At 43.0% G+C, this 26,892-nt stretch overlaps 2 long non-coding RNA genes across 3 annotated transcripts in view; one reads left to right on the top strand and one right to left on the bottom strand.

The window, feature by feature from the left end:
• Positions 1 to 3,624: 3,624 nt before the first annotated feature.
• On the bottom strand, positions 3,625 to 6,092 carry LOC120399020. The gene is made up of 3 exons (XR_005594888.1): positions 6,031 to 6,092; positions 5,826 to 5,916; positions 3,625 to 5,172 (listed from the first exon to the last, which is right to left on the bottom strand). It is a non-coding gene; the product is annotated as an uncharacterized LOC120399020 (long non-coding RNA).
• Positions 6,093 to 6,682: 590 nt separating this feature from the next.
• LOC120398772 overlaps positions 6,683 to 26,892 on the top strand; it is a 57,446-nt gene continuing 37,236 nt past the window's right edge. For both annotated transcript variants that reach the window (XR_005594694.1, XR_005594693.1), the window contains exons 1-3: positions 6,683 to 6,724; positions 11,327 to 11,379; positions 13,206 to 13,301. This is a non-coding gene — a long non-coding RNA (uncharacterized LOC120398772). The remainder of the gene's footprint in view (positions 6,725 to 11,326; positions 11,380 to 13,205; positions 13,302 to 26,892) is intronic.

Here is a 26,892-nt window from a genome sequence, read left to right as displayed (position 1 = left end):
CATAGATTTTGTCTTTATTCTGTAGTATTACATTGCCATATCTTGCTGAAAAAAGTTCAGTGAAAGTCAAGTGACAATAAGTATGGACAGTCCCAGAAATGGTGATGATGTGCTGCAAAAGATTCATTGTGAGGACTCCATCTACCTCTGATATGGTTCCTGAAAGGACATTCTTTAGTTCCTTTCTGCAAAGGGGCATAAGCATTCTGCATTTTTAACTCAAAACATACAATGTTATCTGCTTCTAGTCTCTTGTGTAACTTCACAGGAATGTGGAAAGACTTTCCGGGCTCTGGGAGGTTAGGGGTTGGTGGTGGTGGGGGTGTGTATGTGTTGGAATCAGGACCGTCATAAGCATTGGCTTTTTGGGACATGAAGTTATTGCAATTAAGATATAAGCCGGATGTGTGGGCTAAAGAACCCTGCTGATATCAGAGGCATTTATTGATAATCCAAATTCTGTTGAAGAGATCTGGGGAATTGTTGTCTTTCAGGCTTTTCTATGCAAGTGAACAAACCATATGGATTTATCAAAAAAACACAACACTTTATCTAAGTCGGGAGAAAGTGTACAGTGTTTATTTTACTGCAGAGGAATGTTCCTCTCAGATTTTTAGAGACAATAGTCTGGGCTACTACCTTATATTGCATGGCTTACTATAAACATAGTGCCTTGGCTCAGTCAATACTGGTTTAAACTTTACATGATTTATTATGTGCATTACTGTATCACCCAGGAACCTCCCATCATGTGAGGTGCTATGCTAATACAGAACAAAAAGATGGCCCCTGCCCCAAGTAGCTGAGCTAAGGGCTGGTCTATATGAAAATTTAGTGTGTGGCAAGCTGGGGTGTCCATTTACCCTATAAAACCCTGGTATGCATTAAGAGGCTGTGTGGATCTTGCCGCTGTGCATTAAAAATGTTCTAGTGCACGTCAATCTACTCGCATTTCAAAGCAGGGTAGATCAACACAAATGATGGAACTTTTAGTGTGCAGCAACAGGGTCACCATGGCCACTTAGTCTGTGGCAGGTAGTGCAGGGTAGGGTCATAGCACACCTTGCTGCAAACTAAGGATACGTTCTGACAAGCCCCCAGCAATGTTCAAATGAAAGTGCCTAAATCTATTATAGAAAGGAGCAAAGTGTGGTCTGGTGGTTAAAGCAGAAGCCTGCAATCTTTCTTCCCCCCTATTACTATGTGATCATGAGCCAATAACTTTTCTAGGCCAAAATTTGCCCAGATGTACCCATAATATTGTCTGTTAAAAATAATTGTGTTGGGAAATGGAGATCACACATTAATAAGGTCTTATTGATAGGAATGACCCAGGAAAGGCGGCAGAGAAATAAAGGATAGTGGAGGGACCGTGCTTTGCAGCATGCTCTGCTCTAGAGGCAGTGAATGCTCACACAGATGTTCCATATGTAAGTAGATGCTGCTTGACACAACATTAACTCAGCCACTATACCTGTAACCCTTCTCAGAGCGCATGTAGAAGTAAACCAACCCCCAAACAAAACAGCATTCCCACACTGAATTTCTGTAAGTAGATTAAAATAAAAGCTGAAAGGTACTTCCATGATCATAAATATGGTCCAAAAATCTTCACAGGCTATGCGTGAGTGACATTTCTTCTGGCCTGTGTACAATGTGGGAGACTGCCGTTTGCCTATTTTGGGCCCTTTTTGCTCCAAATTGAAGACAATGACACAACTCCCATTGATATCAGTTGGAGCATGGTTGCTCTCTACTGCTTCCTGGGAGACAGCTGCATCAGAGAGACTGTGAGTAAAAATATCCCAGTCTCAGTGTGTGGGCCTTGATGGCTCTTTGGGCTTGATCCTAAAGGGTGCTGAGCACTCCAGCCCCAATCCAGCATGCAGCTGCTTAAGTGATTCACTGGCTCAGGACCTACAGGCTCAGCACCTTGCAGGATCGAGCCTTTGTTGGTCGAGGGTTTAGTTGGGTCAGTGCTGTAGATGAAGCAGCTGCTAGCCCACCCGCTTCCCACACCTTTCTGTGCAGGGCCAGATTAACTCTCCTGTGGGCCTGGGGCTATTAGATTTTGTGGAGCCCCTGGGGGTTTGGAGTGCAGGAGTGGGCTCAGGGCTGGGGCAGGGGATTAGGGTGTGGGAGGGAGTGCAGCTCCAGCTGGGTGGGGGCAGGGATGGGACAGGAGGTTGGGGTGTGACAGGAGGTTCGGGGTGCAGGCTCTGGGTGGGAGTTTGGGTGCAAGAGGGGGCTCTAGGCTGGGGTAAGGGGTTGGGGTGCAGGGTGTAGGCTCTGGCTGGGAGGTGCTTACCTCGGGCGGCTCCTGGTTGGTGGTGCAGCGGGTCTAAGGCAGGATCCCTGCCTGTCCTGGCTCCACGCTGCTCTTCTCCCTGAGGTGGCCAGCATGTCCAACTCCTAGGTAGAGGGGCCAGGCCGCTCTGTGCAGTGCACGCTGCCCATGCCCACAGGCACTGCCCCCACAGCTCCCATTGGCCATGGTACCCAGCCAGAGATTCCCTGAATGCCCCTCATCTGCTGGGGGGGCTGAGGCTCAGGGAACGGTGTCTGGCCCAGGGCACGGCACGGACATGGCTGGCTGAAAAGAAGCAGTGGGCCGCAACTGGCCCATGGGCCTGCGGGGGCCCCCTTAGCCCGAGGCCCTGGGCGGCAGCCCCTAAAGCCCCTGCAATTAATCCGGTCCTGTTTGTGTGCACATCTCCTCTAGAGAAACGCATCGTGCAGGGTCAGATCATTGCTAAGTTTCTTCACTTATGTGCCCCAGTATGTCAGAGTGATTCATGGCTCCACAAATGAAATTCTGTCTTTCCAATAAAATATCTTAAATTCCAGTAGCGTGAAGTAAAGCAATACCCATGCGCTTTGTAGGGTCAAGTAAAGTCATGGGAGTCAGTGTACTAAGTAGAGTTCATAAGAAGTGTATTTTCATGCTTCCGGATTTTGTGTTCTAAGATATTTTTCTGTTTCAGTAACATTTCAACTCTGTCTAGTTTTTGATGTTCTCCAGGTGGAGACTGACTGAGTCATTTCTATCTGAGCTGTGAGGATAACCATTAGCAGGCAGTGTTACGGAAAATGAAGCAAATAACAAACTAGGCTTAGGACAATTTTATGGATCATTGATGTAAAACCTGTGCTGGCTTCTTGAATTATATGAAATATTTCATGCTGTGTTAATCACATGGAGAAGTGAGTTAACAGAATGATGTGGATGTGTATATTAAATGGTCCAAGACAACAGAGCTCAGCTTCATTGTTTGAGACCTTTGAGGTAGAATACTGGGGCCAGACAAGATGTTTCCCTGACTTGGGCCAAAATGTACCAACAAAATGCCAGTGTAAATGAAACCTGAACAGACAGAGACTCACATGAGCTGGTACCTTTGGAAAACTGGTGATGAGACACTTGTCATGGGACATGTGGAAGCCCTTCTGCACTTTGTCTACAGATTTGAGGCTGAAAGGACTTTGAGGTGGCTGCATGCCTGACTATAGTTTGCAGAACTGTAATAAATAGTTCTAGTACAGTATCTAAATGTACATAAGTATTCCAAAAGACCGGCATTGCAGTAATTAGCAGCTGCACAACAGTACTGGAAACACAAACACTTGTTTTAGATTTCTTTATTTTATCACATTATGGCAATTTTAGTTGGAAGATTAAAAACTTTAAAACAAAGAGCCGGAATGACCTTGTGTTTTGTTCATCATTGTTGCTGTAGTAATAAAGTTAGTTCAGGAGTGGCTCTGGGTTTGTGTGTTTGATGACACAGCTTCTCCTCAAGGAAGCTTAGGTATGCCACACTGATAATTTTGCTTGCATGTTGTAAGCATTTCCTCTATCCCTTGTCTGTTTTTGTCTTTTTAGATTGTGAAAAACTCTTTTTGGCAAAAATTCCATATATGATTAGTGAATTTTGGGTGCTATTGTAATCTTAACAAATATAATCATAATAATTTTACCCTTATAAGTGGGCATTTCTTGTCTGAGTAGCTTATGGCACACTATCATTAATTCAGAGCAGTTTGTCCTTGCAGATAAGAAATGTAAATTAAAATGTAAGTTTTGCAAGGCATAGATAACATAGTTTCATACATAAATTCCACAAAGTTTGATAGCTTATTTTTATAGCAGTTAGTGGTGAATGAAAGTAATGTGCAGGAACTGACTCAGCATACTGTATATACACACCAAATAACATCAAAATGCCAATGTTATCTTATCAAAGTAGAGCATACTTTTATATGTAAATGTTACGTACCTACAATAAATAGCATTTACAGTGAGAAACACGGTGTATTCCAGTTCTCTAGCTACTATATTTGGTTTTACAGTACTGTTTTAAACTTACACAAATTTGTGTATGGGTTGATAGTTTACTTTTCTTATTGTTTAGCTTGTTGTTTGCATACTGAATACATAAGAGTGAGCCTTAAAGGGGCTGAAATGGGCCAGATCCTCAAAGGTCTTTAGGTTCCCAACTCCCACTATCATCAATGCAAAATTATTTAACTGGAAATTAGGAGCCTAGATACCTTTGAGGATCTAGGTCAATATGCCCACCTGACATGAGTTGGTGTCAGTTTAGTTTCTGTTGAATACATGAAATTCACACATGGAAAGGTTGCAAAATCAGGACTCTGAGTGACATATTTTTATAATTATCCTCATCAGATACCAGAACTTCTCGTTTTCTCTGCTGTCATAGCATTTGGATTCATAATTATTTTTAAACAGAGGTTATTTAGCACTGAGAAATCAATTGCATACTCAACTGAAAGAGCAAAAACATGTGGGCATGGACATCTCTTTGATGAAGACATTGGATTCCCAGTACAATTAGGGGTACAAAATTGTGGTTCTAGATTTTTTTATGGATTTGCACTCCAAAAATTCCATGTTTGCTTCTATTTAATAAAAAAGGTCATCTTAACTGGCCTAATCCCCCTGAAGTCAGTGGGATCACACCAGGGTTGGCAACTATGTTAATACTATGTTAATACTGAGAGACCATTTATAATCTGAATGCTATTAAGAGGGTTATCTTTTTTCTGGGAAATGTGGCTCTTCTTAGTAGGATCCCATTGTAACCTCTTAAATACTTCGTTTAGAAGAATGTCATTTTGTGATGGGTCATTTCATTTCCTCCTCAATTCCTGAAACAAAATAAATGAATATAAGATACTATGTCCAGGAAAACCATTACTCTAATTGTAAAAATAGGAAAAAAGGTCAACAAATTTAAACAACAGAATTCTGGTAACTATTTGGAAAAAGCTTCGTGCTGCAATGAAGCTGGCTGCTTTCTTAACAATGTGGTTGTGACATTCCCCTGGTGTTATCTGGACTGGTGATCTGCTAGGTCACTCCAATCCTTGACTGGGAGCCAGCCTTACCTGCTCTGTTAGAACCCCCACTCCTGGGCTGTTCACGCACAGCCTCTGGCATGGTAGCTGCTCCCAGCTACTTGCAACTGAATGACACTAGCCAATATCTCCAGTCCCAGACACAACCCTAGGAACCTCCATCTTGCAGTGTCCAGTTATGCCTGCTGGACACTGCAAGCTTATATGAGTTTGTCAATTTAACAAAGAAATAAGATATGTACCAGGCTTGTTATCCCAAGGGGAGTCTCTGACACGCTTCAAACAAAGTACACTGCTTCAGGTAGAATAAACAAACACATGTATTAACTATGAAAGATAGATTTTAAGTGATTATAAGTCAAAGCATAACAAGTTGGATTTGGTCAAATGAAATAAAAGCAAAATGCATTCTAAGCTGATCTTAACACTTTCAATGCTCTTACAAACTTAGATACTTCTCTCCACAGGCTGGCTGGTTGCCCTTCAGCCAGGCTCTCCCCTTTGATCAGCGCCTCAGTCGCTTAGTAGTGGTGTCTGTAGAAGTAGATGGAAGAGAGAGGAAGAGCATGGCAAACATCTCTTCCTTTTGTCATGTCCTTTCTTCCCTCTTGGCTTTGCCCCCCGCCTTCATACTTAGGTGAGCATTACCTCATCGCAGTCCCAAACTGACCAAAGGAAGGGGGGTGACTCACTGGAGAGTCCAACAGATCCTTTGTTGTTGCCTAGGCCAGTGTCCTTTGTTCCTGTGAGGCTGGGCTGGGTTTGTCCCATACATGCCCTGATGAGGTGTGAACTGCCCCTCTGCTTCTGGAGAGTTTTTGCCTGGGCTTGTTTTAAGCCATGAGGACACATTTTCAGCCTCATAACTATATACATGAAAATACAACCTATAACATTACTTTAACAACGATTACTATAACATTACCATAACAACAATGCTCAGTACATCATGAGCCTTCTGAAGACACGTGACAAACTTTGCATTAGATCACACAATCATATGATAAGGATGAACATGGGGGTGCTGGGTGTTCCCTGAGATAGAGAACGTCACAGTGCTATGTACAGAAACAATCCCCAGAGTATAAAGAATGTGGATCAGTCAATATTGTGGTAGCAGTCATTAGAGCACAATTCACTACTGATTATTAATAACTCCCAGGTGCTGCTGCTACTGTCCTTCATGCAGAGTTATACTGCTTTGTTTAAAAATTGAAATGGCTTCAACACTACATTTTTCAAGTGTTCCATGTGGAATTAATGTTAATGGTTGTGATGCAGCTAAGTTCTAGAACACTGCTTTTGAGTTAAAGTGTGCTAAGCCACCGAGTACATCTTTGAGGTATATTTACTTCTACATTTTGACAGAATGATCCATAAACAATTTATATCTGATAGCTGGGGTCAAAGAAGAAGAGGAAGGGCAATCTTGTGGTTTAAGCACAGGACTGGAAGTCAGGACACATGGGGTCTTAGTCTCCATTGTGTTGAGCTTTTTATAATTATTTACACTAGGACAAAGTTGGTGTAAAATGTTACTAAGCTAGCAGGGTCACACACTTAATAGCTTGTGGAGGTGAAGCCCACTTTACATACCACGTACTCCCCTTGAATCCCTCCATTCCCTCCCACAGGCTACCTGTGTGCTCTCATCATGCTCTATTTCCAGAGCTAATCAGAAGGGGGGCCAGGAGGGCCATTTGGCCTGGGCCTCAAGCTCAAAAAGGGGGGGGGGTGTCATATTTAGGCACTTGTTAATTTTTTGTCCTTTGATAAGTTTCACAACCTGTTTTTATGTGCATCCCTATTGGACCAAAATGTGACACACACTCTCAGCTTAGAGCTGCAAATTTAAGCAAATAAGAGATGTGATTTGGTAAAAGACATTTTTTTTTGTTAACTGATATAGATTTTGTCATATTAAAGAGTTAAAAATATTCATAAATATTAATACAAATATATTGGTTTTGATGGGACAAGATTAGACCGTGATGAACGTGTCCTCTCAGATCAGTTGATTATATAAATAAACCACTAGTAGTGGCTGGTGCTGGATTAAGTGTGTGTTGAAAGGGAGAGAATTGTTACATTTTAGTGTCTTTATAGTTTTACGTCTAGTTGACTAAGGAATTATTTATGTGTGAGAATTGCTCATTATTATCTTCATGTGGTAGCTAAAAGAGGTGGCTGGTTGGTTGGTTGGTTGGTTGGTTGGTTGAGCCCTAGCTTGGTATCTTGGCCATTGTCATAGGCTTTCGTAGTCTATAGGCCCAGATTCAAGGTGAAAATTTGTGAGGACAAGCTTGTACAGTGAGTTTCGTGAGGACACATGTTTGAAATTTTTGGACATTATCCCTCTGTCTGTATCCGTGTCTGTGTTTACTGTATATATGTCATCCCTTTGTCTTCAGCTCAGCCTGTTATATTATACCCAGGGGCGGCTCTAGACCCCAGCGCGCCAAGCAGCGCGTGGGGGGCCCTTTCGGGGGCGCGGCGGCGCTCTGGTGGACCTGCCGCCAGGCGTCTGGCGCGCGGCCTGCCCGCGCCCCTCCTTGAGCTCCCGCAGTGCCAGCGCCGCGGTCCACACGGCCACGCGGCGGACCCGGCACCCGCCACAGTCAGCGCCAGCAGCCAGCTCGCTGCGCTCCAGGCTCCAGTGGACCGCAGCCATGCGGCGAGCGGAGCGGGGGGAGCCGCTGGGAGGGGGGACCAGCCGGACGGGCGGGCGGGGCAGCGGCGCGCCGCACGCTAGAGCAGCCTACTTTCCCTGAGCTCTAGAGATTATACCTTGTGTGCTTGAGTTTTGATTCAATGATAAGGATAATAACCTGTCTGACTCTTTCATTTTGTGTTCTTAATTAGTATTCCTTTGTTTTAAGTCTTTTCAGCATTTGTGTGCCATTCAGCATTTGTGTACGTTTACAGTAGAAGATTTCAAGTGTAGATAAACTACTTGTTTACAGCCAAATATTTCAAGTGTGGATAGGCTACATATTGACCAGATAGATCACTATGAAGAGGAGATTTGAAAGTGGTGCCAGCAAGAGACGGCAAAAACAACTGAGTGAAGCAGCAGCTAAGAGCTCAAAGCCAATAATTTCATTTCTCAAACCACTGGAAAACACACCTTACCCAGCAAACAACGCTACAGATAATGAAAACTCCACAACTGCCATTACCTGAACAAATGCTGATTCCTGAACATGAGGACAGTAGTCAAGAAGGAGATGTGCCAACGGTAACAGATGCAGCAGAAGATCCTGTGTACGATCAAGAAACTCAACAGCAACAGGTAGATATAGATCTTACACAGCAAGAGCAATTCATGAGTACTACAGGTTTGACTGTGACTGACATTGGAATTATTGACAAGAGTAATGCTGCCCAAATGCAATCTTTTCTTCAAATTAGTTGTTTTGAAATTCCAAGTAACATTCCACGAGATGCTGATAATCATGCTGTCCCTACTTGTCCACTGACAAAAACTCTTCCAAATGGTGAGACCTGCACAAGAAACTGGTTATGCTGGAATATGAAAAAACAATCTCTGTACTGGGCACCCTGCTTCATTTTGAACAAAAGTGCTGCAAATGCATCAGTTCTCTCTAATCAATCAGGACGGAGCACCAACAGAGATTGGAGGAAGTTGAAAGACCGAATACCATCACATGAGAGTTCAATGTCACACAAAGAAAACTATGTTGCATGGAAATCAGCCAATAGTGTAGCATCAGCTGAAAGTTCAGTTGAGAATTTACTCTTGACTGAACTCTGTACAGAAACTAATAACTGGAAAAAAACTTCTTGAGCGCATCCTGAATGTCATCTTTTTTCTTTCTGACCGGAGATTGGCTCTCTTTGGTTCCAGTCAACATATTGGTGATTGTGCAAATGGAAACTTTCTAGGCAAAGTTGAGCTCCTCAGCAAATATGAACCCCTTTTATCAGAGCATGTTAAATGTGTTCAAGAATTGCAAGAGAGTCAAAAGCATATGCAAGTCCATTATCTTGCCATACACAGACAAAACGAGTTTATTGAGCTATGTGGGTCATTCATACAAACAACAATTCTTGATGAGATTTGAAATGCCAAGTATTTTTCTAATATTGTTGATGCCACACCAGATTGTTCTAACAAGGAATAGACTACTATGGTTATTTGATATATTAAGATTGTAGACAGCTCAACATTTTCAATTATTTTGTTTGATAATTTCATGAGAAAAACTGAAAAAGAAATTGCTGCTCGAGTACTTGCAATTCTAGAAGGTTTTAAGTTAGATTTTCAAGTCTGCACTGGTCAAGCCTATGACAATGGATCTAATATGGCTGGGAAGTACAAAGATGTACAAGCAGTTCTGCTTGAGCATAATTCAAACTGGATTTTCTCCAGCTAAACCTTGTAGGTGTTGACTGTGCTGAATCATGCAAGAAGGTAATTACTTACTTTGGAACCATTCAGCAATGTACAATCTCTTCAGTAGCAGTCCACAAAAGTGGGAAATTCTGAAGCAATATCTTCCTGTTTCAATGCCTGGGATGTACAACACTAGATGGTCTGCACGGATTGATGGTGTTCAACCAGTTGCGCAGCATTTGAATTCAGTGAGAAAGGCTTTAAAGGAGCTTGAATCTCTCAATCTCACTGCACAGGCTACAGACTGAACCTCAGTCTATTCAGAAGCACATGTCCAAATTTGAATGCATTCTGATGTCATCTTTGTGGATGAAGCTACTTACAATGATCCACCAAACTAATCTGGTAATTGAAGCACACAATGCTACACTTGATGATGAGAGGGATAACATTGAAAGTCTTATCAATGACATTCAATAGATTTGTGAACAGTGGGATGTGATCCTGACTAAATCCAAATTAGTAACACAGAATATTGGCATTTCATTTGAGTTCTCCACCAATCGCCACTTGCCTACTGAATCCGATGCTGAGCAGCATTATAGGGTCAATGTCTTCCTTGTCATCATTGACTCTATTCATTCAGATCTTCATGTAGATTTGAGTCACTGCAACTAATTTATACCCTTTTTGGGTTTCTTTGGCAGTTCAACAGACTGAGCAATGAAGATCTACTTTCAGCAACAGTACAACAAAGAAATCTCAAAAGGTCTCAGTGATGAGGTCATCTTCCTCAAACAAATATATTCCATGAACTTTAAATTGGATTGCAAGCCAAAGGAATTGCTTCAAGAAATACTCGAATTTGGACTCTCTGGGGTGTTTCCTAATATCACAATTGCATTGCGTATTTTTGTCAGTTTGCCTGCATCAGTGGCTTCAGGTGAACTTACCTTCAACCTGTTGAAGCAGGTAAAGAACTATCACCATTCGTCTATGGGACAAGAGTGTTTGAATGGGCTCACCATGCTTAATATTAACTGTGACATTGCACAAAAGCTAGATTTTCCCTCAATAATTAGTGCATTTGCACAGAAAAAGGCTAGAAAAGCATTTGTTAAATAAAAAAAATTCAAATTATATCTCACCCTTTTTTTGGTGCCTTATTTTGTTTTCATGTGTCGTCATTTTTTATTTTTATTATGGCTAGAGCCTTCAAAAGCTGGAAGTGGCCCGGGCCTCTCTGGACCTATGAGAGGGCCTGCCTATTTCAGGGACCTGATGGAATCCTCCCACACCCCCTACCTCATGCTAGGGTTTCTGTGTGCCCCCCGCATCCCACCTCCTCCCATACTGGAGTCTCCCAGTCTCTCCTCCATGCTGTGGGCTCTGGGTACAACCTTATTCCCCACATGCACTAGCCCCGCCCTGGCCACAGGATCCACCCACTGCCCCCCAGTTTGCTCCATTCTCTGGTCCACCAGATGCTCTATGTGCCTCCCTTTGTTCCCATGCAAGAGGCTCCGTATGCACCCCCATGTCTCCTCAATCCCTCCTACCATTCTTATTCTCCGTTTTCTCTTACAGGGTGTCAACCTTTTAAAACTATATTGGGAGGATGAGCAGAGCTAAAAGAAGAGGTATTGATATAATCAAAGGTGTTAACAGCTACCATCAAAATGGTTCTTTGATTTATAAACAGTTACAGAGATGGTTGAAGCTGTGGCTTTGGTAACCAGATGCCAGGGGCTGTGTCCCCTATTTCCTCCTTTCAGTTTTTCTAATTTCCCCCCAAATCAATAGGATTCTGCCCATTGACATCCAAAACATTCCCTGAAATTTTAGAATTGATAGGATGTAGTGTTCAAAAGTTATTGCATTACATTCAAACAGAGAATAGCTATCTAGCTGAGTATATGGCCTCGCTTGGCCAATCAGAATGATAGGTCTGGTCTACACTACAGACCTATATCAATATAACTACATTGTTCAGGGGTGTGAAAAATCCATAGCCTTGAGCAACATAGTTATACTGACCTAACCCCCTATATAGCCAGCGCTATGTCAGCGGGAGAGCTTCTCCCAGGACATAACTACTGCCTCTCAGGGAGGTGGATTAACTATGCTCACAGGAGAGCTCTTCTTTAAAGCACTGTGCCAATGCAGCATTTTAAGTATAGACATGCTCATAGTGTTTGCACTCACTTTGCAGGCTGTCATAAATATAAAGGGAAGGATAACAACCTTTATTGTATGCAGTAACATAAAATCCCTCCTGGCCAGAGGTACAGAATCACATTAACCTAGTTGGCACCTACCCAGAAGAACCAATGGGGAAAGAAGATACTTTCAAATCTGGGGGGGCAGGGAGAGGGTTCTTTGTGCTCTCTCAGGACAGAGAGAGAGACCAAGAGGTAAACCAGCTCCTAAAAAGATACCTGAAATGATATATATAAAATTACAGAAATTGTAAGTAAATGCAAGGAAATGCGTTAGATTATCTTTTGTTTTAGCTTGTGAATTTTCCCTATGCTAAGAGGTAGTTTATTCCTGTTTTTAGAACTGTGAAGCTAAGTCCAGAAGGGAGTCCTCTGTGTTTTAAATCTTTTTATCACCCTGTAAAGTTACCTTCCATCCTGATTTTACAGAGGTGCTTCTTTTATTTTTTTCTTTATAATAAAGTTCTTCTTTTAAGAACCTGATTGATTTTTAGTGTCCTAAAAACCCAAGGGTTTGGTCTGTGCTCACTTTGTTAACCTATTGGTTAGTATATTATTCTCAAGCCTCCCCAGGAAAGAGAGTGAAGTGGCTTGTGGGAATATTTTTGGGAAATAGGGACTCCAAGTGGTCTTTTTCCTGAATCTTTGTCTAAATCACTTGGTGATGGCAGCAATACCATCCAAGCACAAGGAAAGGATTTGTGCCTTGGGAAAGTTTTTAACCTAAGCTGGTACTTATAAGCTTAGGGAGTCTTTCATGCGAGTCCCCACATCTGTACCCCAGAGTTCAGAGTGGGGAGGAAACCCTGACACAGGCATATAAATGACTACACAAGATGCTAGGCAATGGAATAGCAGGCTCTTGGTTTCTACTACTGGCTCTGCTACCATCTGACCTTTAACAACTTCTCTGTGACTCTGTTTAATCATCTGTAAAATGTAAGGCTCCATTCACTGAAGTTTGTAAATTGTTTTGAAATCCCTGGATGCACCAGAGAACTGGAGATGTCAAAGTAATTTACTTTATTTTACAATACTTAGATGCTTAAACTCAATGGGTAGATTGCAAAACTTAACACATTTAAAAACCTTGCTGTTAGGTACTAGCATCTGTAATACTATGATATATGCCAACATCAGTCCTCCAGGGGATAATGGACAATACTTATGTAAAAACAGTGAATTTGGTAAAAGGCAAGATTGATTGTTGTGGAAATAGTTTTGTGAGTTGGTTCATTACTTCATAGGAAAACAGTTGAGATGTCAGCTAAAGAACACGCTGAAGCAATATCATTTGAAAGGAAGATTGATGTACTAACTGCATGCAGATCAACAGGTATTGTGTAAGTATTCTTACGTGACATAGTAATTAATAGCTACACAGGTTTCACTTGGTAATAAACATGTAATCACACAGCAATTATGTGTTCCTTATGTTATCACTTGTAGATCCAAAAGTAGTTACCATGCACGCTGCAGCTTGGTTTACAAACAAGAAAAAAAAATCCATTGCCTGTGTATTTGCATGGCACTTTCCTGGTCAATACCCTCCACACTACCTTGGAAGTACAGCACCTGATTCTCCACTTCTTTACACTGGTGGAAAGCTGGTGTAATTCCACTGATTTCAATGGAGTTACACTGGTGTGAAACTAGTGCAACAGAGTGATGATTCGCAGGGGTGGCAGGTTTGTATAATTTTTGGAGGTACCCAGAACAGGTCCAAGTCCTGTCCCCCCCGCACCTGCCTTGTAACCAATATATATTTTTTTAAATAATGTAAAAATGTGAGGGCTCTGGCATGGGGCTGGTGATAAGGGGTTTGGGGTGTAAGAGGCAGAAGGTTGGGCTGTGGGGGTGAGGGCTGCGGGGTGAGGCCGGGGATGAGGGGTTCATGTTGCAGGACAGGGCTCAGGGCTGGAGCAGAGGGTTGAGATGCAGGGGATGAGGGCTCTGGCTGGGGGTGCAGGCTCTCGGGTGAGGTGGGGCCAGGGATGAGGTGTTTGGGATGCAGGCAGGCTGCCCTGGGGCTGGGGCCTGCCATCATGCGTGCACCTCCTCTCCTGCTGCTGCCCCTCACTATAGCCTCACTCGGGGTGGGGGATGGGGCTGCCCCTTGCCCAGCTTGGGACAGGAGTGGTGACTGTGTGTGGGGAGGCCCCCTGTGCTGGTGGAGGGTCCTGCCGGAAAAGGGAAGGGTCCATCTGTCTGAGGCGGAAGGGCAAGGTCAGGGTCAGCCTGCCCTGGCACTAGTGGTTGAGGGACGCTAGGACCCTGTGATGGCAGCTGATGCTGGGAGCCGTCAGCACACAGCGCAGCGTGGAGCTGCAGGGGGCAGCTGCCCACTGCCTATGGCACAGGCAGGAACGCTTGGGGGAGTTGCGCGGAGGCAGGGGAGAGACCAAGCCCCAAACATTGGTGGAGCCAGGCCCCCCAGGCCCTAAATATTGCTGGAGCCCAAGCACCACAGGCCCATATAACTCGCTGCCTTGTCTGCCTTGTACACCTAGAGGTGTATTGGGTGGCAATGGTAGGGAGCAGTGATGATTAGTGCCTGGAGGCATCGTGCCTGCACTGGCCACAGACAGGCAAGATGCACCAGGGTCACTGGGGAAGTGTATGCCTAGATGTGCAGTGTGCATTTTCCCAGTGGCAGCCTATGGGCACCAGCAGGTTCGTAAAGTGAGGTGGGTCAGAACCACCACCCAGCTACCCATCAGTTTACACTCCCTTTGGGTTGTAACAGCCTCCCCAGCAGCGTCAGTCACCCCCACAACCCATCATGCTCAATGAAGGCTAACTGCAGCACTACGGCTGATTTCCACATGGCTGCACTGGGAGCTCCTATGCCCTCTTCTCCTCTCTAGCACTTTTGCCCATGGGGGCAGTGTATTTACTGCCCTTCTGGGGCATTCTTCCCTTCTAAAATACAGCATCACCACCACAAAATCCAAACAAACCGTTCAAGGAGCAATGTTTGGCAAGATGAATTTACTGTCTTTTAGCTGCTCTGAGCTTCAAATTCATATATTTTCAGGCCAGAAGGGACTACCATGATCCTTTAGTCCAACCCGTTGTAGAACACAGGCACATAGAACCCAGTAATTCCTGCATCAAGCCCCAAACTTCTGGATGAGCTGGAGAATATCTGCTAGAAAGATATCCAGTCCTGATTTCAAGACTTTAAGTGATAGAGAATCCAACACATCCCTAGGAAAATCGTTCCTATTGTTAATTAGACTCACTCTAGTCCCCACTTCTGATCCTTTATAATGTCTTTCTTTTCCTTCCCCCTCCCTCAGACACCCAATGGGAGGGTTCTTCAAGCAAATAAACCAAATAAAAGTCCTCTGCCCTCTTCCTTCTCTTATGAGAGAGGGGAGTCTGTAGGAAAACAAAGAGAGGCACCAGAAACCTGGATATCAGGCAGTCTTTCTGGTTCAGCCCATTGGGCTCATTCCACAGTGGGGTGTGGGGTCTACCTCCAGCCCCTCCTCTTCGGGTATACTGCTTTGCAGCGGGGTCATGCAGCTTTGGGAGCAGGGCGCTAGACCCCCCGCGCGCCAGGCGCTGCGCCGCCGGGCGGCCGGCGCCTGGGGCATCTGGGGGGAGCTCGCCGGCATGCCTGCGGTAGGTCCACGCTCGGAGCGAGCGGACCCTGCCGCAGGCATGGGCGGCGGGCGTCCGCTTCGTCCGCTGGCTCGCTCGGTTGAGCCGCGCCTCTGCGCCTCCGGCAGGTCCGCTGTTCGGGCGCCGGTGGCCAGCCCGCCGGCATGAGGCAGGAGCTCGGAGAAGACGGGAAGGGGGGACCCGCCGCCGCGGCGGCGGCGGCCGCGCCGGCGCTCGCCATTTCTCAGCCGCCCCTGTTTGGGAGCAGCAGTGTCTGCCCCGGTCTCCCTCTCAATGGGCCTGTCTCTACTGTCTGAGGCAGGGCAGCCTTCACCCTCGCAGGTTTTCCCTTTTAAGCTTCCCCCTCTCCTGCCAGAACAAGCCTTACAGGTGCACCTTGTTGGTGTTGAACAGGCCCAGAGGAGTTCTTTTGTCTCCTCTGGGCCAGAGTGAGGGCATGTCCCTTAACACACGCTGTTAAAGAAGTGTGGCTCATTTCTCATTTGGATTTGCCTAGCTTCAGCATCCACTTGTTAGATCTTGATACACCTTTGTCTGCTAGATTAAAGCAGTGGTTCTCAACCATGGTTACGTGTACCCCTGGAGGTACACAGAGGACTTCCAGGGGCAAATCAACTCATCTAGAGATTTGCCTAGTTTTACAACAGGCTACATAAAAAGCACTAGCAAAGTCAGTACAAACTAAAATTTCATACAATGACTTGCTTATACTGCTCTATATACTATACACCGAAATGTAAGTACAATATTTATATTCCAGTTGATTTATTTTATAATTATATGGTAAAAATGAGAAAGTCAGCAATTTTTCAGTAATAGTGAGCTGAGACGCCTTTGTATTTTTATGTCTGGTTTTGTAAGCAAGTAGTTTTTAAATGAGGTGAAACTTGGGGGTTCATAAGACAAATCAGACTCCTGAAAGGGGTACAGCAGTCTAGAAAGGTTGAGAGCCATTGGATTAAAGAACTATTGCTCTTCACATTTATACATCACTTGTGCATTTAGAGTGCATTAGAAAATGTCCATTCATCACAGTCCTGTTTAGTAACTTGTGGACCACAGTAAAGCCTAGCCATTTGTAGTGATTCCCAAACCTGAGCCGACTTTTGTAGGTGACAAATCTGAGGAACTGTCACAGATTGAAGTGTCACTAGAGGAGGTTTTGGAATTAATTGATAAACTCAACATTAACAAGTCACCGGGACCAGATGGCATTCACCCAAGAGTTCTGAAAGAACTCAAATGTGAAGTTGCGGAACTATTAACTAAAGATTGTAACCTGTACTTTAAATTGGCTTCGGTACCCAATGACTGGAAGTTAGCTAATGTAATGCCAATATTTAAAAAGGGCTCTAGAGGTGATCCCGGCAATTACAGATCAGTAAGTCTAACGTTGGTACGGGGCAAATTGGTCGAAACAATAGTTAAGAATAAAATTGTCAGACACAGAGAAAAACATAAACTGTTGAGCAATAGTCAACATGGTTTCTGTAAAGGGAAATCATGTCTTACTAATCTATTAGAGTTCTTTGAAGGGGTCAACAAACATGTGGACAAGGGGGATCCAGTGGACATAGTGTACTTAGATTTCCAGAAAGCCTTTGATAAGGTCCCTAAGCAAAGGCTCTTGCGTAAATTAAGCTGTCATGGGATAAAAGGGAAGGTCCTTTCATGGATTGAGAACTGGTTAAAAGACAGGGAACCAAGGGTAGGAATTAGTAGTAAATTCTCAGAATGGAGAGGGGTAACTAGTGGTGTTCCCCAAGGGTCAGTCCTAGGACCAATCCTATTCAATTTATTCATAAATGATCTGGAGAAAGGGGTAAACAGTAAGGTGGCAAAGTTTGCAGATGATACTAAATTACTCAAGATAGTTAAGACCAAAGCAGATTGTGAAGAACTTCAAAAAGATCTCACAAAACTAAGTGATTTGGGCAACAAAATGGCAAATGAAATTTAAAGTGGATAAATATAAAGTAATGCACATTGGAAAAAATAACCCCAACTATACATACAATATGATGGGGGCTAATTTAGCTACAATGGGTCAGGAAAAAGATCTTGGAGTCATTGTGGATAGTTCTCTGAAGATGTCCATGCAGTGTGCAGAGGCAGTCAAAAAAGCAAACAGGATGTTAGGAATCATTAAAAAGGGGATAGAGAATAAGACTGAAAATATATTATTGCCCTTATATAAATCCATGGTACACCCACATCTTAAATACTGTGTACAGATGTGGTCTCCTCACCTCAAAAAAGATATTCTAGCACTAGAAAAGGTTCGGAAAAGGGCAACTAAAATGATTAGGGGTTTGGAGAGGGTCCCATATGAGGAAAGATTAAAGAGGCTAGGACTCTTCAGCTTGGAAAAGAGGAGACTAAGGGGGGATATGATAGAGGTATATAAAATCATGAGTGATGTTGAGAAAGTGGATAAGGAAAAGTTATTTACTTATTCCCATAATACAAGAACTAGGGGTCACCAAATGAAATTAATAGGCAGCAGGTTTAAAACAAATAAAAGGAAGTTCTTCTTCACGCAGTGCACGGTCAACTTGTGGAACTCCTTACCTGAGGAGGTTGTGAAGGCTAGGACTATAACAGTGTTTAAAAGAGAACTGGATAAATTCATGGTGGTTAAGTCCATAAATGGCTATTAGCCAGGATGGGTAAAGAATGGTGTCCCTAGCCTCTGTTCGCCGGAGGATGGAGATGGATGGCAGGAGAGAGATCACTTGATCATTGCCTGTTAGGTTCACTCCCTCTGGGGCACCTGGCATTGGCCACTGTCGGTAGACAGATACTGGGCTAGATGGACCTTTGGTCTGACCCAGTACGGCTGTTCTTATGTTCTTATGTTCTTATGAGTGACAGCCAGAACTTGCCAAGGCACCATTTTGTAGTGTTGGATGATGAAATCTAACATCTGACCCATTTTAGTAGAGATGGGCCTGAACCAATACCTCAGATCTGAACATCCACAAATGTAAGAAAGCTTGGATCCGGATCCCATTGTATGTATATCATACTTATCTCTCTATTTTGGACTCTTACATCCTGTCTACACTAGCAAATTGGCCTATTTCTGACAATTGAGCTACTGCTGAAAACTGTTTGTTTGGGCACAAGAACTTTTTTCAGTGTCATTACAGAACGCATGATTGAAAATGATTGTACATAGGATTGTATGCACCTTTGGGCACTCCACAAATAACAATACACAGGGATGTATTGGATTCACTTCAACGGGCATTGAAATGCACCTCCATCGGGTCTGAAACACAGCAGTAGTAGCAGCACTGAGGTGCCGGAGGGAGCTTTTGGGAGCTCCTGGTAGGCCTTTATTCAAATTTTGCCACCAAATATAAGGGAGAATTATGCTGATTTCCCTGCTCTTGGATTCATTTCTCCCCTAACGTGACTTCTGGCTCCCTAGGAAAGATGACTTCTCTGTTTCCTGGAGCGGCAGAAAAATCCTTCCGAGAAGCAAATGCAAGTATTTTCCAGAAAAAACATCCTGGGAAACTCCCTCAACTTTATAAATACATATTCTGAACCCTGTGCTGCACTATTAGTCCATTTTTCAAGAACGAAGTCTAAACATTCACCACGTACGTTTAACAGATGTCTATTTGCTGGAAGGTGGATCACTTTGGCTATGAGAAAAGTGGTTTTGCCTGAGAGAAAACAAGCCAGTCCTGCAACCCTTCCCTCTGCGAGCACACTTGACCCTTGCAATAGGTTGTTATCACAGGCTAAGGGGTACATTTGTGTGGAAGCTCTGTTAAAATGTTGGTATAGTGTTATTGCGCAGCAGCTAAATAGTGCGTCCTATTCAACATTTTAGGACAGGACAAGAAAAATACTGTATCCCATTCAAATGTCATATCCTTGACAGAACAAGGAGTAATGGTCTCAAGTTGCAGTGGGGGAGGTTTAGGTTGGATATTAGGAAAAGCTTTTTCATGAGGAGGGTGGTGAAGCACTGGAATGGGTTACCTAGGGAGGTGGTGGAATCTCCATCCTTAGCGGTTTTTAAGGTCAGGCTTGACAAAGCCCTGGCTGGGATGATTTAGTTGGGAATTGGTCCTGCTTTGAACAGGGGGTTGGACTAGATGACCTCCTGAGGTCCCTTCCAACCCTGATATTCTATGATTCTATGATCATCTACCATAAATTTGACAGACCAGTATGTTTTTATTTGGGTTTCCCTTTACTGAGAAAGTTCATTATCATCCATCTCAGTATATAAAACCAACTCCTTACAGACAGCTCCAGTGTTAAACTCACAAGGGGTGAAATCCTGATCACAATAAGTCAACAGCAAAATTCCCATTGACTGTGATGGGCCGGGATTTCACCCCAGGTATTTGCTTATTATGGAGACAACAGTTAATTAATCTGCTCTTTCAAATGTCTCCTGACTTTACTGAAAGCTTTTCATGTACAACATTCATTTTGCTTTCTGGAGGTGACGTGCTTTAGCTTAGGATCAGCATTTAATAATATGTTTCCTGCACATTCCACCTTGATGCTGTTGAGGCAAGCCTTCCTTCTAATTACACACATGAGCCAGAGTGCCAGGGAAGAAAATGACATCATAGATCCCCAGCTACACTTACAGCTCAAGAGACTGATCAGAGCTCATAGTCATTTCCAGTGATTTTCATGGTCCCATAGAAGAGAGACTTCTCAAATCCAAAATATCAAATACAGGTTCTTGGTTATTTTCCCATTGGCAGGTGGAGCCAACCAACCAGCCAGACCCACTATTGTCTTTCCTACTGTTTGGGAAAGTCCTGTAGAATCTAATAGGAAATTATAACCTTTCTATAGAGATGTTCAACCATGCTATAGAATTAATTAATAAAGAATTATATCCCTACTGTATCAGAGGGGTAGCCGTGTTAGTCTGGATCTGTAAAAGCAACAAAGAATCCTGTGCCACCTTATAGACTAACAGACGTTCTGCAGCATGAGCTTTCGTGGGTGAATACCCACTTCTTCAGATGCAAACAACTGTAGTCCCCTACTGTAGAGGACTAAAGGATTTTTCCAAATGCCTATGGGAAAGATATCATTCTGTGTACAGTTCTGTTTTCAGAGTAATTTCTATTACATTTCTGTAAGGAAGGGGTGTCATGAGGTTTAATCAATTAACATTTGGTAAGCACTTTGAGATCCTTGATAAAATGGTGTATATATACAACTACAAAATATTAAGTATATTCCTCTCCCTCCCAATTCCTTTTCTCATCTTTTCCTTACTTTGAAGCATAATACATATTAAACAAAACAAAAAACACCTGTTTATTAAACATGCTGGAAAATTTGAATAAAACTGATAATGGGTAAAATTTTCAGAAGCCCCTGGTTCACTTAGGCGCTTATGTCTGGTTGAAAGTCAATGGGAATTAGACTCCTAAGTGCCTTTTGAAAATAGTAAGCTACTGGGTCATTTGGTCAATTTTGAAAATGTTACCGTACTTAATATGCATAACTAGTTATGGTTATGGTCTTTTGGACAATGAAAATACTTTAATAGAAAATGTATTCTTGCCCATCTGAATATATATTTGGCACTAACAGAATGCCTGTGTCATGCATGAAATATGCTGAGTATCCATGGATCATTATTTTGGGGGTTGATCAGATCAATCTACAGTGCATTTTTTCTTCTTGCTAAGATGAAAACATTTTCAAGATAGCTGCAAGACAGGGAAGCAAAGTATGCTCCCAAAGAAAAACCCTAAGAGAAAAACCAGACTTTTTTATATGTTTATAAAATTGTCGGGCTTTTGGTGCCTGCATGTGATTCACTATACAAGCACTCAGGACACAGCTCCTCTGTGGTTTACAGAGCAAAATTTCATGTTTCTTCCAGTAATATGTGTTCCTACTGATGATAACTTGAAATTATCTTGCCACGATGTCATCTAAAGTCATGTTCAGATCTGACATGGACTCTTAACAATCAGAGACAAATTATAGGGTGAGAGAATGCCATTTCTTGTGGGGAGGTGAGTATGAACTCACTTAGCATCAGTACAGGTGTTGAGATCACAATAGGATTAACATTAGAGATGGGTAATCCTTGAAAGGTTCAGAGGTTTGGTTTAGATAAAGATCTAAACTTTTGGATGCTTATCTGAAACCTTATCCCAGTAATCCAAATTCCTGGGGCCCGAACATCCCATCAGTTGCACACGTACAACTGACAGGGTAATTGGGCTCCTTGTGTCTGCACACTGAAGGCCTGATCCTGCCCTCTTTGAATGGACAAAATCTCTCATTAATATCAACCTGCCCCTGAGCTGGACATATTGCAACAGGAAGTTTCCTTTTGACTAAGGCTGGTTGAAAATGGTCAGTCAAAATTGTTTTGTTGAAAAAACTGGGTTTTCGACAAAACAAATTCAAAACGCTTCTGCTTTCTGTGGAAATTTTAAATTTTTGGTTGAAAAATTTAACAGCTGAAAACCATTTTTTCTTTCTTTGTTTTTGGCAGAAAACTAAAATATTTCAGTCAAAGCCAAAACTATTTTGATTCAGAAAGGCTTCCATGGTGCCCTATGGGAGTTGTTGTAGTTTGAACATTCTTTTCTATGACTCAGGCTCCCCAGCCAGACTTCATCTTCCATGAGGAACTGCCTCCCCTTCCGACAAGGGAGGCTGTGGTGCACCATGGGACATGTAATCTGACACAGTTCAGGCTGTAGAGGAGAATGGGAGCATGCAGCACTTGAACTACAATTCTTACGATAAAAGGTAATGGCATTTCAGTATTGAAACGTTTTGGATATTTCAGATTTTGTCCTCCTCCACCCCCCAGCTTTTTTTCTAAATTTGAAATGTTACTGACATTCAAAAAAATTTCACCAGCGGGTGAAAAATGAGGGATGGGAAGAGAATTTGTGCATATTTTGTGGAAAATTTCCCCCATTTCCTTCATCAACATTTGAAAAATTTCAGTCAGTTCTAATGTTATGGATGTGCTCTCTTTCACAGGGCACCGATACAGAATGTGCAGGTGCGTGTGTGAAGTATGTGTATTACTAGACATGGAGTCTATGCATAGCTCCTGTACATGTGATTCAAAACTGTAAGACTAGGAGCCAAGCAACTGGCTGCTTCCAGCTACTTTCCACTGTACCCAGAAGAAGCTGGAAACATCACCAGCTGCACAGGTTCCCTCTACTTATCAGCAACAAGAAGCTGGCCTGTTGGAGGGAAAGGAGAGTGCAGCAGGAGAGGAAAGATGTTTCAGTGGTAAATGACACCAGCCTGACTCTTAGGAGACCTAGCTTCAGTCCCCCACTTTACCACAGACTTTTTCAATGACCTTCAACACGTCACTAATGGTATGTCCATAGGGCACAGAGGGAACGTTGTCAATATTCATATCACGTTAAACAAAACTATCATTGCTTCACAACATTTTAGGGGCACTGCACACACACACACACACACACACACACACACACACACACACACACACACACACACACACAAAACCCCAACCCCATGGCAGCTAATCTCAGATCCCAGGCTTACAGGTTTGGGCTGTGGTGCGAAAGGTAGCTATGTAGACGTTCCAGTTTGGGCTGAATCCCACCCCTATCCCTGGACTTCAGAGACCGAGCTGGGACATCTACGTTGCTATTTTTAGTGCCATAGCACATGCCCTGTGAGCCCAAGTCTGCAGACATGGGCTCTGAGATTCACTGCTGCTGGGTTTTTGTTTTTTTTGCAGTGTAAACATACACTTAGTCTATCTGCCTCAGTTCCCCACCTGTAAAATATGGATAATAGTACTATCCTATCCCACAGAGATGTTGTGATGATAGACACATTGAAGACTGTGAAGATACTACAATAATAGAGGCCATATAAGTACCCTGAACAAGGAATATAAAGCCCTGAAATCAACTACCTTTGACAAAAGGGCAAACTTACTTTATCAAAGACTGGGTCCTGGGGCAATATTGCAGTTCACAGAGTGAACTATCTCAATATTCATATGATATTAAGCAAAGAGCTAGAATTGCTTCACAATATTTTTGGGGTAGGGAAGATAATTCCAAATACTTCCCATTCAAAACTACTATGGTATTGAACTCCCCTCCCCTCAACTTGCCAGATACAGTCTAACGTTAACAGGGGTAATTCTGTCATTTTTATACCACTGTGATTGTCTGCATAGCTACCACATAGTTCTTACTTTCTACTCTTTCTTTGGGAATGAAAAAAATGCACTTGTTTGTTTTGGCATATCTGTATGGCAACAAGATTAATGGTCATTAACTAAAAATAAGTTAGTAGGACTCTTTTTTGATACAGAAATTTCAAGCTGATATCCTGAAACAAAGTGCTATTCAGAGTTTACAGAGTATTTTTTCCTATCCACATGGGTTGTCTTTTTGATAATGACAGGAAGTATGTATGTTTGCGGGGGGGAATATGGGGAAAATGTTTTACTCTATATAATTATATTCTGAAGCCAAAAAGCATCTTTCTTTTAACTGCTTGGTAGAAAATAAATATAGGTCTCATATCATTTTCATGGACCATTGTGTTTCTTAATAACAATTATTTTGGTCATATTTCTCTATTCAAGCTTCCCCCCTTCCTAGTTAACTACACTGCATATCTTCAGCTGTTGTTTGTCAGCATTGCTTCCTGTTTTGAATGAAAACACTAATTTAGCTCATGTAGAATAAGATTTAGTCATTTTGTTAACAGTCTGCCTAGCTGTACCCAGTTTCTAATAGGCCAAACAGCACTGTATTTTATAATACAGGTGAGTAACTGTGTAGTCATATTCAAAGGCTACTCTGAAATGTATGATTTGGGTCTGGTTCCTGGGGGAGTAAAAGGGAGGGAGAAATAAAAAAAAAAAGGCACAAAAACACAGTTACCAATGATAACGAGGGCCATATAAGTATCCAGATAGACAGACTAAGCCTTCCTTTCCCCACAGTTGTGCACCACGTGCAGGGACCAGAGGTGAAAGGGATGAGACAGTTATGTTTTGGAAAGTGATGAGTATTTGGAAACAGAAGGTTATACTGGAATCTGTTCTTTAACTACTTGTCCTGAATGTATGTGTGTGTTTGTGTATGAACTAGAGTCCTATTATTACTACTTATTTGTTTTGTGGTAGCATCTAGAGGCCAGGGCTCTGTCGTGCTAGGTACTGGACAAACATATGACAAAGTGTTGATCCCTGCTCCAAAGAGCTTACTAGTAATAATGTCTCTGTTTGCCTCTCTTCAATCTTCACTCACAAACATTATGAATTGGATTCACTATTGTCCTGAATCTTCCATAGTTGTTTAAACTAGTGCAAAGCCAGAGTAAAGTATGACCATTCTGATCTGGTACTGTTTTTACACCCATGTTGCACTGATTAAAATGACTCCACCAAGTGTCAGAGACGGTTAATAGGGGCCTAAGTTTGTAGCAATACCATGGGCTTTGCTGTGATGAACAAGAACTGCAGGCTGTGAAATGTGTTGGAAACACATTTGTGATCTATGACTCGATACCAAAGGCAGGATTCACATCCACCCCCTATGAACTGAGCCACTGGGTTTCATACAGCTTTGTTCACAGTCACTGAAGCTTGTGGCACCGCCTCTCAAAGGCATGCATCCCACAACTATAGGGGCCTGCCTGCAGTTTTCTTTGCTTGCCTTCAATGGTTTGAGGAAAATTCTTTCAGGGTGCTTAATGTTATTCACATAATCCTCTCTCACATTTAAACTCTATACAGTACATTACAAAAGCTTTTGATGGTATATTCATAAATAATTGCTTTATCTGGGCTGCTTGTTACTTGGAGTGTGCAGTCAACTCCTGGATGTTGTGGATAACATTGCTCACCATTGTAACCACTGGTGGCAGTTTTATTCCATCTTGTGCATCACCTACAGAACTGTTCATTAAGTTCCAATCAGTTCTATCTGTGCAAACCCACTGAAGGCAAGGAGGTTGCACAGGTGTCAGTGAGGGCATCATTCAAAGACAGTGCTCAGCTGTTACAGAGCAGGAATGATATATTATCTTTTTTATTAATGGTAAATCGTTATATTATAGTAGCACCCACAGGCCTCAGTTTGGATCGGGGCTATTATGCTGAGAGATGTACAGTGAATTTTGGACATTATGCAAATCCCTACATACTCATTGGCTACTTAATGTAAATTTGTTTCAGTAACCATACTGCATTCAAATCTTTGAACTCTGATTTGCTACTTCATGCCTGAGCTCACTGTCCATATGCCTACAAACATGGGTCTCTCACTGGCCAAAGTTTCAAGCTTTGCTTCCACTTACAAAACTATAGCTTGCCCAATTATGTCTCAAATTTATTTAATTATGAAGGTGTTTCACAAGAAAATAAAAAGAAAAACTAAAACTGGATAGTGGATATGCTCTACTTCTTCCCTCTACAGGATGGAATTAGAACTGCTCAGCTGTGTGTCACAGATCCTATTCTGCTACCCTCTACTAGAGATTAGGGTGACCAGATGTCCCGAATTTATAGGGACAGTCCTGATTTTCGGGTCTTTTTCTGATATAGGCTCCTATTACCCCCCACCCCCATGCTGAATTTTCACACTTGCTGTCTGGTCACCCTACTAGAGATACACCATCGGTTCAAGTAGTAGGGACCCAGGTTCTACAGAAAGCAGCTTTGAGGGCTAGCTCCAGGAGCGGCGCCAGGGTTTCTGGCACCCTAGGCAGAATTCGTGGGGCCGCATTTTGTGCGCTCCCTACGGGGCGTGTGGAGCTTCCGTTTCCACTCCCATCGTGCCACTGAAGAAGGACCCTCCACCAAAATGCCGCAGGTGACAGCAGCAGTCATTGAGCTGCTCAATTGCCTGCCGCTGTTTTCCGTGGCACGTCGGCAGAAGGTCCTTCTTCGGCGGTGCGACGGGAGCAGAACCAGAAGCTCCCGTGCGCCCCATGGGGAGCGCACAAAATGCGGCCCCCCCCGAATCCTGGCGCCCTAGGCGACCGCCTAGGGTCACCTAATGGAAGCGCCGGTCCTGGCTAGCTCATTGTCACTGAAGTTCTAATGGTCACGGCATTAAGCACAGTGTTAAGTTCTAAGTGTCCACAAATTTGCTACACTAATAATTATTAATAATGAGGGTGGCTGCTATCTGTTCCATTATATCTAAGTGGGGTGTTTTCCCATGGTTTATTAGGTATTAGGTACATTTTACCCCATTGGTATGATATCACAGCCAGTGAAGACATATTCCCAAATAGGAGATGCTATGATAGAGAGGAAAG

This window comes from Mauremys reevesii, linkage group 2 (assembly GCF_016161935.1).
Source record: "Mauremys reevesii isolate NIE-2019 linkage group 2, ASM1616193v1, whole genome shotgun sequence".
Taxonomy (NCBI): domain Eukaryota; kingdom Metazoa; phylum Chordata; order Testudines; family Geoemydidae; genus Mauremys; species Mauremys reevesii.
This window is presented reverse-complemented; position numbering and strand designations above follow the sequence as displayed.